The 14,342-nt window shown below is 43.3% G+C and overlaps 1 long non-coding RNA gene across 4 annotated transcripts in view; it reads left to right on the forward strand.

Moving 5' to 3' along the window:
* The window catches only part of LOC131915208 (uncharacterized), a 55,070-nt gene that overhangs the window by 13,955 nt on the left and 26,773 nt on the right, over positions 1-14,342 (forward strand). The window contains exon 3 of one of the 4 annotated variants that reach the window (XR_009380286.1): positions 12,110-13,829. The exons of the other annotated variants lie outside the window; for them this stretch is intronic. This is a non-coding gene — a long non-coding RNA (uncharacterized LOC131915208). Of the gene's footprint in view, positions 1-12,109; positions 13,830-14,342 lie in introns of those variants that run through there. 4 annotated transcript variants of the gene reach the window in all.

Raw genomic sequence — 14,342 nt, forward strand, 5'->3', positions numbered from 1 at the left:
TCCATGTGACTGTCAACATAATGATTCCCTTTGGCATTCTCTGAGGAAGGAAGTGAGCATGTGTCTGTGTGTACTGATCAGACAAGGAAGTAGAAAATGTACCAAGCAGACAGCCAAACAAGAATGGCTTTTAAAAAACAAACAGAATCCAAGGAAAGCCATAGCCGTGCCTGGAAAGGCACGCATGGCTGGTAACTTGTAAGATGATGCAAAGCACAGCGTGACTGTGTCATTACTACATGACTTGTGTTGATGCTATACAAGGGTACAGCTCATTGTCCATCTTGGCAACACTGATCTTCCCAAAGTGGTTAAATCTCTTATGAAGGCAGAGCTAACTTGTCTACGCAAAGTAATGAAACAAGATTGGTGGGATCAAATCCTAAAATACCTCTGTTAGACCAAGTCGTGTGGTATAGATGAACACTAACCCTGTCCCAGTGATTTTTGTGTGCTGGGGATGCATTGATCTGTTAGTGCTTATGCTTTTGTATTCGTCTCTCATTTAAGTGTTGGCTGGACTTATTGACTTGTAGCTAACAAATAAAATACAACGGGACTCACTCTTGAGGTTAGATTATAGAGAGGTGCTGGCTTTCCTCTTGGGCGTTCATTCCTTTTCATTTGCATTCACCGCTCTGGGGGAAGCCAGCCGCTTGTCCTGAGACAGCCTTGTGGAGAGTCCTCATGAGTCCACTTAGAAGCAGATTCCTGTCCGGGTCAGTGCTCCACCAGTGAACATGCAAGTTTCTCCCTCCCTCCACCGAATCTTGAGACAACTGTAACTTCAGCTAACATCCTGATGATAACTTCCAAAAAGGGTCACCCCAAACCACCTAGCTAAGCTGTTTTTAGATCCCAGACCACAGAGAATTTGAGGCGATCTGTGTTTGTTATTTTAAGATGCTAAATTTAGAGTGATTTGTGAGCCTTAGGAGATAACCAGTGCAACCCACAGCAGATCAGGAGCAGTGGGAGAGTTAGAGGTGGGCAGGGGAGAGGTGGAAGCGTGGCCATGTTGTGCAAGATAGGACACCAGGATCTTTGCAGGTGTATCTCAGGTCACTCTCTCTACATTCTAATATGGGCAACATTAGCTGCATGCCAGACTTGATTAACCCAATGTTAAATAAAAGGTATTTTGCACTGGGCGGTGGTGGTGCACGCCTTTAATCCCAGCCCTCGGGAGGCAGAGCCAGGTGGATCTCTGTGAGTTCGAGGCCAGCCTGGGCTACCAAGTGAGTTCCAGGAAAGGCGCAAAGCTACACAGAGAAACCCTGTCTTGAAAAACCACACCAAAAAAAAAAAAAGGTATTTTGCATATGAAATAACTTAAAGATTTTTCAGAACCATACTTTATGTATAGCAACCCAATTTACAGTATTAAATAATATTATAGTAGAATGACTTGATATAGTTTTAACAGAAGAAAAGACTAGTCACTGGATACATTTAATACATTAACCCATTTAGAAAAAGTGATTTAAAAACATGGTCTGGTGAGGTGGGACGTTATTACTTGAAAATTTCTCCTCTTTTCTTCTGTTTAAAACTGTATTAATGGGCTGGAGCGATGCTCAGAGTAGTTAAGAGCATCTGCTGCTGTTCTAGAGGACCTGAATTCAGTTCTCAGCAACATGTCTGTTGGTTCACAGCTGCCTGTAACTTAAGCTTGGAGATGATGGGGGTTGATCCGATTCCCTCTTCTGGCTTCCATCATCAGCCCCCACACACACACACACACATACATGCTACACAATCACCAGAAGATACACACACCTACAGAATAAAATACAAGCTATATTTAAATAATGTTTTTTAAAATGATACAAATATGCTGAGTGGTGGTGCACACCTTTAATCCCAGCACTGGGGAGGCAGTGACAAGTGGATCTCTGTGAGTTCGAGTCCAGCCTGGTCTACAGAGTGAGTTCCAGGACAGCCAGAGCTATTACACAAATCCTGTCTTGAAAAATAAAACAAATAAACAAACAAAAAGATACAAATACAATATGAAGAAGAGAGTGGGAAGACTCGAGGCTGCTTTTCTATGAGCCAGTGGGAGGCTGAAGGAAAAAAAATGAGTTGTATCTCAAAGAAATAGAAAAGCAGCTTGGACATCAATGAAAGAATCCAACCAAACAAGAAAAGAGAGGAAAAGAAAGGTGATGTGGTAAGAGAAGTAAGCTGAACACAGTGTCCATTGCTCAGTTCTCCCGTGGGGAGGCGAAATTGAAGCCGCCTCCTGAGTGTAAGGCCAAGGAAAGCAATCGATATTCCCCCCCCCACCCCTACCACCCTCCATCACATCAAACCCATGCCCCTCACAGACCTCAAGACCAGCTGCAGGTTCTGGTGTCACAGTGGTTCCTTTGGTAGACAGGAAAGGTTAATAATCAAGAGAGGTCTCATGTTGCCACACTCTGTGACTCAGAAGGCAGTGACCATCCCTCCCTCCCACCAAGTCCCCATCCCACTTTCGTGTCTTTGTTTTCTCTTTGTGACCCACTGGGTTCAACTAGAACCGTTCTCATGAGCATGAGTGTGCAGCTGCCCACTGGAACATGAGTAACTCACCAGTGGCTACATCACTAAAGACAATGACTTCCTCAACCCCCATTGGCTCCCCTTGGGCAGGGTGGGGCCCATGAGCCTCCACACTCTATGATTCAGTGGGTGCTATCTTGACAGAATATCGATTTGTTTTTGTTGATATTCATTTTGTTTTTTCAGTGTATGTGTGTAGTACACATAAGTGAGGCTTCGTGTATGTGAGCAGGAATGGGTATGTGTTCGTGCATGGTTGATTCTGTGAGTCCTCTTTGATCACTCTCCACTTTATATCTTGAAGCAAGGTCTCTCCCTCAATCTGTAGTTCACAATTTGGCTAGTCTGGCTAGCCAGCTTGCCCCAGGGATTCCCTGTCTCTGCCTGCTGCCCACTGAGATTACACATGAGCCACCACGCCCATGAGACTTTTGCATGGGTTCTGGCACTTTCCCCACGGAGCCATCTCCCTAACACCAATCATCTATTTTTAAAAACTGAGCTACCCTAGGAGTCTGGCATCAGGGATCCACAGCCTCCATTTGTTCTTCCATGGCTTCTGGGCAAGTGAAGGCCCAGAGAGGCAGTTATGAAGAACAAGGAACTGGCCCATGACTGGGTGTTGGCAGCAGGTGGCTGGTTAAGGCTGGGCAGTGCACAAGGAGAGATAACTCCACCCTTAGTGACTGGGGATGGAGCTTATCAACTGGAAATTACCCTAGAGCCTGGAGTTTGATAGTTCTGAGTCTGAGGCCAGCCTGTGGATCAAACCCTGGGGACACCTATCAGTCATTCTCGTCTTTGCAGGTGTGGGGTGTATGTGATACCCACAGTGCATCTCTTCAGTGGAGGTGATTAATACTCAGGCGGCCTTAAAAGTAAAACAACAGTCATTCCCTTGCACTGATCTCAATGCTGTAGTTGCTTTACACACTTTTTACACACTTTCAGTGTGCTTCAGAGACCCCCTCCCAGCTGCAGCATCTGCTCCAGGGATACAACCTGAACAGTCTCTAGGGTGAAAGAGTCTGCTTGTCCCACAGAACGGAAACCAAGTGTGGCAAGCAGAGGCCTTTGCTAAGCAAAGAAGGGAAGTTGCTGAGGTTGAAGACAGCTCTCAGCAAGGGCATCAACTGCAGGAAAGGCAAGAGTCCACAAGTTTAACTGACTGCCGCTGGCCTCCAGGCATGTAACTGGCATCTCCAATTTTTAAGGGCCCAGTAAGACACTGCTCTAACATCTTTTTTTTTTTTTTTTCATTTTCTCTTGTGATTTGTGTTTTCCTCCTCCTCCTCCTCCTCTTCCTCCTCCTCCTCTTCCTCTAACTCATTCATCCTGGTCTAGCCTCAGACTCACCCTCACCACATAGCCAAGAGCCAAGAATGACCTTGAAATTTTGATCCACCAACTTGCACCTCCTGAGTGCTGGGGTTGCAGATGGCAGGCACCACTGTGGCCTGTTTACGCAGTCCTGAGGCCTGAAGCTGGGCTATGTGCACACTAAGCAAGCACTCTATTTGCTGAGTTGTAGCCCCAGCCCTAGCTACACATTCAGCAATTGATTGATTGTGTTTTTTTTAAGATTAGTATTTCTACTTGTTATTCACCCTCACACATTCACATACTTTTGTTAAACATTTTTCTCATTTGGGGCAACATATTTTCTTTTCTGTAGTTATTTCTTTTTTTGCCCTCTGTACACCTCCAACTTTTTACTTCTAGCAGCTCTTCAATTTTTATCATATACAGTGTTGTTGTTGTTGTTGTTGTTTAATAAACAGGTTTTTATTTATCTTTACTGTTTTAACATTTATCTAATCTTGTTTTTGAAATTTTTTATTATTGGGAATTTTTCTTCCTGCTAACATGTTGCTTTTTCTCTTCATCTCAAAAGAATTCCCACCATGCCTTTCTCCCCTCATGCATTTAATCTTCTTTATCCCTTCCAATGTCTCCCCCTTTATCTTATTAACTTATTGTTTCTACAATTACTCTAAATAAGTTTTAAGTTGACAACATTTTTAGTTTTATGGTCATTGATGATGTATAATTGTGTTTTTTGTGTCTTATGTGGCTTGAGATTGTCGGTGCCACAGGAATTTGTTTTCTCCTCATTGGATATTGAGGCTTCAAGAATAGAGCATTCAACAAAAAGATGCCCTTCCACCCAAATCCGGATGAGGTATCCAAATCAACAGATACTGACCTTACAGCACAAATACAAGAATCGGGAAAAGGCAAGACAATATGACTTTCCTGGTGCATTATAACTCCCGGCTACTGTACTCAAATGTTCTGAAATGGGGAAAATGCCAGATAGAGATTCCAAAATTTTCTCATAAAAATGATCAATTACAACCAAAATGTTACAAGCAAGCAGATGGATCTAATCCAGAGCCTAGGAAAGAAAGCAAGCAACATAGGAAAAAAAATCAACAAAATGGATGAGAAAACCACCAAAGTAAGTGATGGGCCCACTGAAAAGTACAGAGAAATGGAAGGAAAATGCAGGGGAAAACAGCAAGCAGCCATGGGCTCCCAGTGAGTGTGCTTGGAGAGCAGTAGCTAGTGTCACCTGAAAGGCAATCCGGGCATCCCTGGTAGAGACTGCTATCCTGATTTACCAGGCATGTCCGCAGTTCTTCTGAGTCTTCTGTCTAGCTGGGAATGTGGGGAGACATGTGACTGGTGAACATTCAAGAGGTGATCTATTTTGTCACTCTCCAGGTCTGAGTGCTGTGTCTGGGCATTTCTTTGAAAGGTAGCCTGTTACTGATGAGTAAGCACTCTTTGCATGGGAAAACAAAGACTAATAATCAATAGCCAGGTTACCAACAGAAGTCAGCAACATGAATGGAAAACTCAAAAGGAGAGTTAAGAATTTGAAAACACTGAAATTGAAGTGTTGAAAACCCCACTAAGTCAGATAAAAACCACCCTGGATCACCAATAGACTGGATCAAGCCAAAGAAAGAATGCCTGAGATGGAAAACAGATAATGGAGAAATTGCATTCAGAAATCAATACAGAAAACAAACATAGACAAGTGACTGCAAGATGATCAGGGGGTAAAAACCTACAGATCTACAGAAAAGAGAGAGCTGAGCTAAGAAATTAAAGGCATAAAGAATCTGCTCTATGAAATTATACCTGAAATTCCCCTACATCTAAGGAAAGAATTCAATATCTGAGCACAAGAGGCATCAGGTACCCCAAATACACATGGAGAATATCTCTATAACACGTTGTAGTTAAAAGCCTTGACTCTAAAACTAAGAAAGGATGTTAAAAGCTGCAAGAGAAGAGGACAGAAGCAAATCCACTGTAATGACATCAGACATCCCAGTGGAAACCCTGAGAAAGTGTGAAAGCATGGAATGACATATTGCAGGCCTTGAAGGGGTGTGACTGCCAACTAGGTCACCTACTGTATTCATGCAAAGCTATCTTTTAAAATCGGTGGAGGAGAGTCTCCCTGCAGAGAAGCCTTTAATGTCACTGCCAGGGAATTTCCTGTGTCGGTGACATCACCAGGGGATTTCTACTATGAAGGGACTCCTGGTGACACCCACCAACATGTACACCACCACTGCCACCCACCCATGACGCCGCAACTCCTGCCACCTTCAGGCTGTGGGCATCTCAAACAAAACCCAGCAGAGGATCTGCACTGTCCTTGCCAGTTAACGCTGTGAAGGATTGGTACCAGAAATCTGAGTGGACAAGGCTGATGAGCAGCAATCAAGGGCATTCATTAACTAGAGCAGAGAAACCACGCCAGTCACGCGCAGAAGCTGTGGCTAGAGAACCTAGACACTACACTGGGAGCCAGAGAAAATGACCTCCCCACCCAAGGTAATGCAAGGTGGAACCCAGGGCTCTGTCCCCACACAGACTTGAGAGGGTGTTTGAATCCTTCCATGGATTACAGACAGCCCTGCCCATGTTAAACTCTTTCCTTAAATCCTAAGGTGTAGACAAGACTGTAACTTGCTGGGCTGGGGAATCTGGCCAGGGAATACTGGCAAAAAGCGGTGAATTTGCACAGAGGCCCTTCTCATCTGGTTGGGCACACTGAGTTACCTTGTCTGAACTGTTGAGACTAGCACTCCTCTGACCATAGAGACAAACAGCAAAGACAGTTCCAAGAAATGGGGAAACCACGTCATCGAAATGGGGGAAGAAGTTTGGATATACGCTTTCTTCATGTTTTGTTTTGATTTTGCTGTGTAGTCTTTTGACATCCTAGTTTAGGTTTTTTTTTTCCTCCAAGTTTCTTGTCTTTTCGTTGTCGTTTGAAATTATATGTATTAATAGCTGGGGTACTATGTTTCAACTTCAGACTCACTGGGAAAGACTTATGACCATCCCTTCTATTTCTATACCTATAAAAATCTGTTCTGCATTTCTGCAGCTATAGTGAGCCCTCTACTTATGCTTTCAATCCATACACGTTCCCCATCACGCACAGCTTACCCATTCTTTTCTCCTTTCCCCATTTCTTCCTCATTCCATTACTTAACTGTTGATACCTGAGGCTCTATATAAACTATGAATTATGCTTTCTCCAGTCAGTACCGCATTGCTGCCCCTTAACAGAGGCACAGTGGGGCACCCAAATCTCTCAGGCAGCAGGGCAAATCTACAACTGCAAGAAATTAGTGAGGAACACTGCTGCCCTGTCACCTCTGCGGCATCAGGAAAATAGCACAATTTTAAAAATTAAAAGAAAAAAAACAAACAATAACAAATGTTGACAAGCATCTGGGGAAGGGGCCCATACATTGCTATCAGAACTGGAAATTGGGCCTGACTCTGTGGAAATCAGTGCCAAGTTCCTCACAAAACACAGCTACCATGTGACCCAGCTGTACCACTTCATGATACATGCCCCAAGTCAATGAACCACAGAGATACCTGCATATTCATGCTTTATTATTGTAACACTAAGTTACAGAATCAGTCTAGGTGTCTGCCAACATATGAATGGATGAAGAAATACATAGCTGCAATTTGATACCATCATATTAAGTGAAATAAGCCACAGAAAGACGAATATTGCATGTTTTCTATTACTTATGGGTTCTAAGAATTCTACATATTTACATAAAACATCTGTATGTATATACATATATATGAAATGAAATCGGAGGAAGACTGGGAGGGATAAGTGGGCTTAAGGAGAAGGAATGAAACAGGGGTGAATATGGTCCAAGTAAGGATATATTTAAAAGAACTTGTCTTTTCAAGTAGCTGTTTCTTGGAGGTAAGGCTGAGTGATGCAAGAAGTGGAATTTTCATTAGAAACTCTTCCATCGGAAATGTTTATCGCCAGGTGTGAAGTAACACACCTTTAATCCTACTACTCTGCAGGCAGATTAGGAGAATTGCAAGCTTGAGGCTAACTGTGTAGGGAGTCCCCAGGCCTGCATTAGCTAGAGAATGTCTCAAGACAAAGCAAAAAGAAAGAAAGAAGGGAAATGCTTACGTTATTTGATATACATAGTGTAGTGAGTAAGTACGTTCTAATGAAATCTTTCATTAAGGGCCAATGAGATGGCTCAGCGGGTAGGAGCACCTACCATCAAGTGTGACAACTTGGGCGCAATGTTAGTAACCCACTTGACTGAAGAGAACAGACAGACACCTTGTAAGTTGGCCTGTGACATCCACACATGCGCCATGACAGGTGTGTCTCCCACAATAATGAAATAAATTGTAAACAAAGGTGTAACTACTTTTAAATCTTTTATTAATACAGAAAAGGAAGAATAATCCAAAAATGACTGTCAAGTATATATAAATCTCTGTGGTGTTTTGGTGAGAGGAATTTGGTGCTGCCATTGACAGATCACAGGGGCAGAAATACCTTGCTAATGTATCCTCTAATTGTGGGCAAGGAAAAGGCTAATTCCGGTAATGAGTTTCTCTCGGTCCTGCTTGCATTCTGGATCTAACTTCATGGTGCTGTTTCATTTATCATTTTTAAGCTTCCACATACCTGCTAAGGCTTGCTATGGTCTGAATGTACCCACCCCAGACTCATTTGTTAAAACTTAACCACGACTGTGATTAAATGAAAAGGTAGGACCTTTAGGCCCTCATGAGCAGGATAAGTAGCCCTTTAAAAGAAGTTGTTGGTCTCGGGTTAGTTTCAGGAATGAGGCAATGCTGTAACTTTCATGATCTGGGGAATTGCCAGCTCTTACCATTCACCTACTTAAAAACCCCAGTTTCATAGCACCAGGATCTTTTTAGGGTGCATGGAAAGAGTACCTGCTGTTAAGTTCTTTACCTCCCCATGTGTCTAACTCCAGAGCTGTTCATTCTGCAGTGTTTTATAGGTAACCAAGGGAAATTCCAAGACATCAGATCAAGGCTTCAAATGAAAACTGTGTCTAGTGGATTGAAACAAGGTGTCCTCTTCTGGGCTCATTAAACATCTGAAAATTCAGTCTATTCTAAACTCTCCTAAAGCAACTGCCTGTCCTGTAGTCTATTCTAGACTCTCCTAAAGCAACTTCCTGTCTAAAAGCTGTCCTGTAGTCTCTTCTAGACTCTCCTAAAGCAACTGTCTGTCTAAAAGCTATCCTGTAGTCTCTTCTAGATTCTGCTAAGGCAACTGCCTGTCTAAAAGCTGTCCCATCCACCTCCGCTTTGTGCTTCTTGTTACAATTCAGTGTTCTTTCTCTCCAGTCTTTTCACATAACCAGTCAGCAATTACAGCGTACATACACTTGACAAGCTCCTTCCGTGGGAGCATGTCTGAAAGCAACTGCCTCCATGAGAGGTCAGCAGCTTTAGGAACAGAGTGAGTGAGCATTATTTGACTGTCTTTTTCCCAGCTGAGACGTTTTTGTTTAACGTTTCTAGGACTTTTAGGGGTAGTTATTTATTCTTGTACGAGCACAGTTTTCTTTTCTTACTACAGGAGTCATCACATATAATTAAGCTCGGCACTCCAAAATAAAGGCAGAAAGACGTACTGGTCGCATTACTCTTAGCTGAATGCCACCACCTCTATCCTCAAGCAACTTGGAGGATTACTCACTTTGATGATAATTTCATTTGCTTTTAGCACAGACTTAGTCTGTGCATCCATGATGCATATTAGGTTAGAAAGAAGAATTGTGAAGCACCCCATCAGACTGTAGATCAAGGGCTTTCAGCCTGTTCACTCTTCATAGTTTGGCCTGAAGAAGTCTCTGTAGAGAAGCAGGAGTCCGGTGTACTCTGCAAGATGCCAAATAGCATCTGTACAGTTACCCACTAGATGCCAGTTAACTCTCTAGTCCTTGCAATCACAAATGTTTGCAGATATTATCATACATCTCCTGAAGTACTGTTCTGGTTAGCGTTGATTATAAATTTGACACAACCCACAGTCACCTGAAAAGAAATTACCTAGATCAGACTGCTTTGTAGGCATATCTATGGGGAATTGTCTGGCTTCTTAATTGATGTAAGAGGGCCCAGTCCATTGTGGGCAGCACCAACCCTAGGCAGGTAGTCCTGGGCAGACTAAAAACAGCTAGTTAAGCATGAGCCAGTGAGCAATCCAGCAAGCAATGTTCTTCATGGTTTCTGCTTGTTCTCAAGATCCTGCTTGAGTTCCTGCCCTGACTTTTCCCAATGATGGACCGAGAGATGAAATAGCCCTTTGCATCCTAAGTCATTTGTGGTCAGCCTGCTTTGTCACAACAGGAAGGAAGCTATGACGAGGACAAACTGCCCCCTGTGGAGAATCACTGCTCAGATAGTTGAAGGATTGATAGAGTTTGCTTCTAGTGGACATTTTATTGTTTCTTTCCTTAGAGTCTCACAAAGCCCCAGCCTCACACTGATGCGTAATAGAAATACAGTTCTTGATCTAACTTAATTCCTAATGAGTTTACTAACTAAAGAGGGAATGGGGAGAGCAGATCTCTTACGCAGTGTAATAACCTAAACAATGATAATTTATCCACTGTGGGATACTTAGAAAGACTAGAAGCAAACTGGAAACAAGAACTTGTACCACATTATTCTCTTTTAATTTTAACTGTAAAGCATTGTGAAACTTTTATCGGCCAGTCCTCTGCCATTAAAGTTTGATGTTAAATTCCCTCTAAAGTGACTATTCCAGAGCTAAGATAATTCCTCAGAGATGGGGGGGGGGGTGTTAGGATTTCCCAGCAACCTTGACACAACTCCTTTACAGTAAGAGACAGTGACATCCTTTGTGCAAAGCAGTTTAGCCAAGGGCAAACAGGAAGAGTGTCAAGAAATGTGTCCTGAGACCTGATCCAGTGACTTCTGCCTAACACATTGTCTCCTTCAGAAACCCAGCAGGAAGCTAGCTCAGAGCCTTAAGTCTTCAGGAGAAGGCTGAGGTTCATGCCCAAGGGATGATTACAGAAAAAGAACTGTCAGAGAAAGTCTCTGCTTGGTGATCTGCGTCAGATGTGTGCTATGCCCTTCTTTTTCAAAAGTAATTGTATTTATTTATTTGGTACATATGTGTGAAGGGCTGTGTCTGTGTGTGTGTGTGTGTGTGTGTGTATGTGTGTGTGTGTGTGTGTGTGTACTTGGAGGCATGCATGTAGAGGTCAGAGGCTAACTTGCAGGAATTAGTTCTTCTCCTCCATCTGAGTCCTTGGGATCAAATTCAGATATTCATACTTGGTGACGAGCGCCTTTACCCACTGAGCCATGCTCCACATCTTAGCCATTCCCATAAGGCAGTCTTCTATGTAAATAGATACTTCAATGTAAATAGTTTTTCCTATAATCCGCAAAAGTTAATCTCATCATCTGCAAAAAGAACAAGAACAATCCCTGCTCTAAGACAACGATTAATATGTTAACACCCAAGTCGGTCAGTACCCGACCCAGAAGCACTTTGTCAGTTCATCTGATATTCTTGTTATGGTTACTGTTAGTTTAGTGAAGGGACTGTCTGGACTGCTCTGGGGGAAATATATATTATTTAGGCACGAGAATCAGTACAGCAGAAGACGCATAAGCAATGAGAACCAAGGTCTGAGAATTTGACAGGACACTACAGGGAGAGAACTTTGGAAGGAGAGGGCCCAGAGTCAGAGTTGAAGGGCCCTAAACTGACATGATGAAAATGGGATACACTGGAGCTTGTGAGGAGAGGTGTAGCTAATGCGATTTCTTTCAAGATAGACTGGCATGCGTCTTTTTTCTTCCCCAACATAATATTTTTATTAATTATTTGGGAATTTAATACAATGCACTCTGATCACACTTGTTTCCCGTTCCTCCCAGGGCAACCCTCCCACTCTGTGCACTCCTCCCCCGACCCCCCAAAAAAACCCAACAACAACAAGTCCCAAGTCCCAATGACCCTTAAAGAAAACCCGATACCTTCCCCACCCCCCCACCACCACTACCCTCCACTCACCAGAAGCCATCAACTGTGAAGACCTAAGCTTCAGCATCTTTATCACAGTCTTTAAGGGCTCCCTTCAATAACTTCCTGCCTCGACTGTTTGTTTGTTTGTTTGTTTGGGGGGCCAGGATTGTCACAGAAACCTTCAATGTCTCTCATTCCCAGTTACGAGTCAGCAGTCATCAATACCACTGCAAAAGAAGCTTCCTTGCCCATACCAGCCAGCAGTAGCATGGATCATGGACTTCATCATGATTTCCAGCGGCAGCTGAGATCCCAGACATCAATCTGGTCCCCTGTGGCAGCAGGGACCACAGACTCCAACATGGCCTCCAGTGGTCACAAGGACCATGGACATCAACATGGCTTGTAGAGGCAGCACAGATCACAGACATTAGTACAGCCTCCAGTAGCCTATGTTGCCTGCAGTGGCAATATGAGTTACAGACGTCAGTATAGCATGGAGCAGCACAGACCATATATCTGCACAGCCCCTGGTGGCACCACGAACTTCAGAGACTAGCGTGCATCTCTGTCTCTCCCACTAAAGGCTGCCCATCTCATAAGGCTGAGCTGACGTCCCCCTGACATGCTTCCCTAGTTCCAGATTCCCAGGCCTCTTTTTGTCCTTAAGTCCTTAGCATTCATCTTCAATAAGAGAATGCACATTTTCTTGGAATGTTGATAGGTATTATACAAAATGGATCCCATGTCCAAAGAGATAGAGAATTCTGGGTCCACAAAGGGTAATCAGATTTTCAAGACTCCCCGGAACCTTTAAGATACTAATATTCATGGGGAATATCCATGAATATGACATGAATGTTACCTCAATTCACTTGGCCATGGGTACTGTTCACACAGCATCCCAGGGACTGCCTCACCTTTGACCTGGGGTGGGGAAAAATCCAAATCTGCTTTAAATTCATAGTAGGACCACAGCAGATAGCTGTGAGATTGAGAGCATCACACTTAGGGGCAAGACTGGTCTCTACTACAAGGTCAGCAGCGTTCCCTGAAACAACGCACTGCCTGGGCAGATCCCCAAGCTGGAGTTCCTGTGCCCAGCAGAACTCTTTGGCCTTCACACTCACTGGAACTTGACACACAGCACATCTTCATAGACTCTCAAATATTCCACCCAGAACAGTTAACACCAGGTTCCCCACCAATGACTTCATGGGAGAAATAACAGATGGAGTTTCCATCACACATCTTGGGAGAATATTTCTAAAACTACCTACTCAACATCCGAATGACTCTGAAGACACTCTTCGGCTTTGCTATTAGTGTGAGCATTCCTTTCCACTCCATGTGTCACATTCGTGTTGAATTTCCTGTTGTAAACTGTGATTTCTTTGAACCACTGTGATAACACATTAAAAGTATATGTCCCCAAGCCACCACAGAATCTTTACTGTATCTGGGAAGAACAGCTAGTGTTTGAAGATTTTCAGGGCTAGAGTAGGGGTGTTATCAAAACAAACCAACAGAGAAACCTCTATCAACACATCACAAGTACCTATCCTTATCAATTGCCTCAAGTAACACAATGTCTACACCAAGAATATGAATAATTTCTGTGTCAAATAGACAAAGTGGGGTGACAGACATGTCAGTATAGTGCTGGAAATCAGTTAGAGCAATAAGACTAGAGAAAGAAATAAAAGAGATACAAACAGGACAAGAAGTTGACATTTCCCCCTGTGTCAGATGACATGATCCTATATATCAGAAACCCTCAATACACTACCCCAAGTCTCTTAGAGCTGATAAAAAACCTTCAGTAAAGTGGAAGGATACAAAATTAGCACACAAAAAATCAGACTAGGTGCCAACAGCAGACATACTAACAAAGAAAACAGAGAAGCAGTCTGTCTCCTTCACAGTGCCCTCAGCAACACCTCAAGGGGATAAAACCTGACAAGGGACATGAAAAGACTTCTCTATGAAGACTTCAAACCTGTGAAGGAGGAAATTTAGGAAAAACTCTGCAAGATGTGAAGGCCTCCCACATCACGGACTGATAATGTGAAAGTGGCCATCTTATCAAAAGCAATCTGCAGATTCAACACAATCTTTTTTTTTTTTTTTTTTTTTTTGGTTTTTTGAGACAGGGTTTCTCTGTGTAGCTTTGCGCCTCTCCTGGAACTCACTTGGTAGCCCAGGCTGGCCTCGAACTCACAGAGATCCTCCTGGCTCTGCCTCCCGAGTGCTGGGATTAAAGGCGTGCGCCACCACCGCCCGGCCTTCAACACAATCTTAATCAAAATCCCAGTGCCTGTTTTTCACAGAAATAGAAGAAAAAAAAAAAAACTCTTAAAAAGAATACGGAAGCACAAAAAACTCCAGATAACCAAATCAATCCTGTGCAAAACAAGAACTTCCAGGGGTATCG

This window comes from Peromyscus eremicus, chromosome 7 (genome assembly GCF_949786415.1).
Source record: "Peromyscus eremicus chromosome 7, PerEre_H2_v1, whole genome shotgun sequence".
Taxonomy (NCBI): Eukaryota; Metazoa; Chordata; class Mammalia; order Rodentia; family Cricetidae; genus Peromyscus; species Peromyscus eremicus.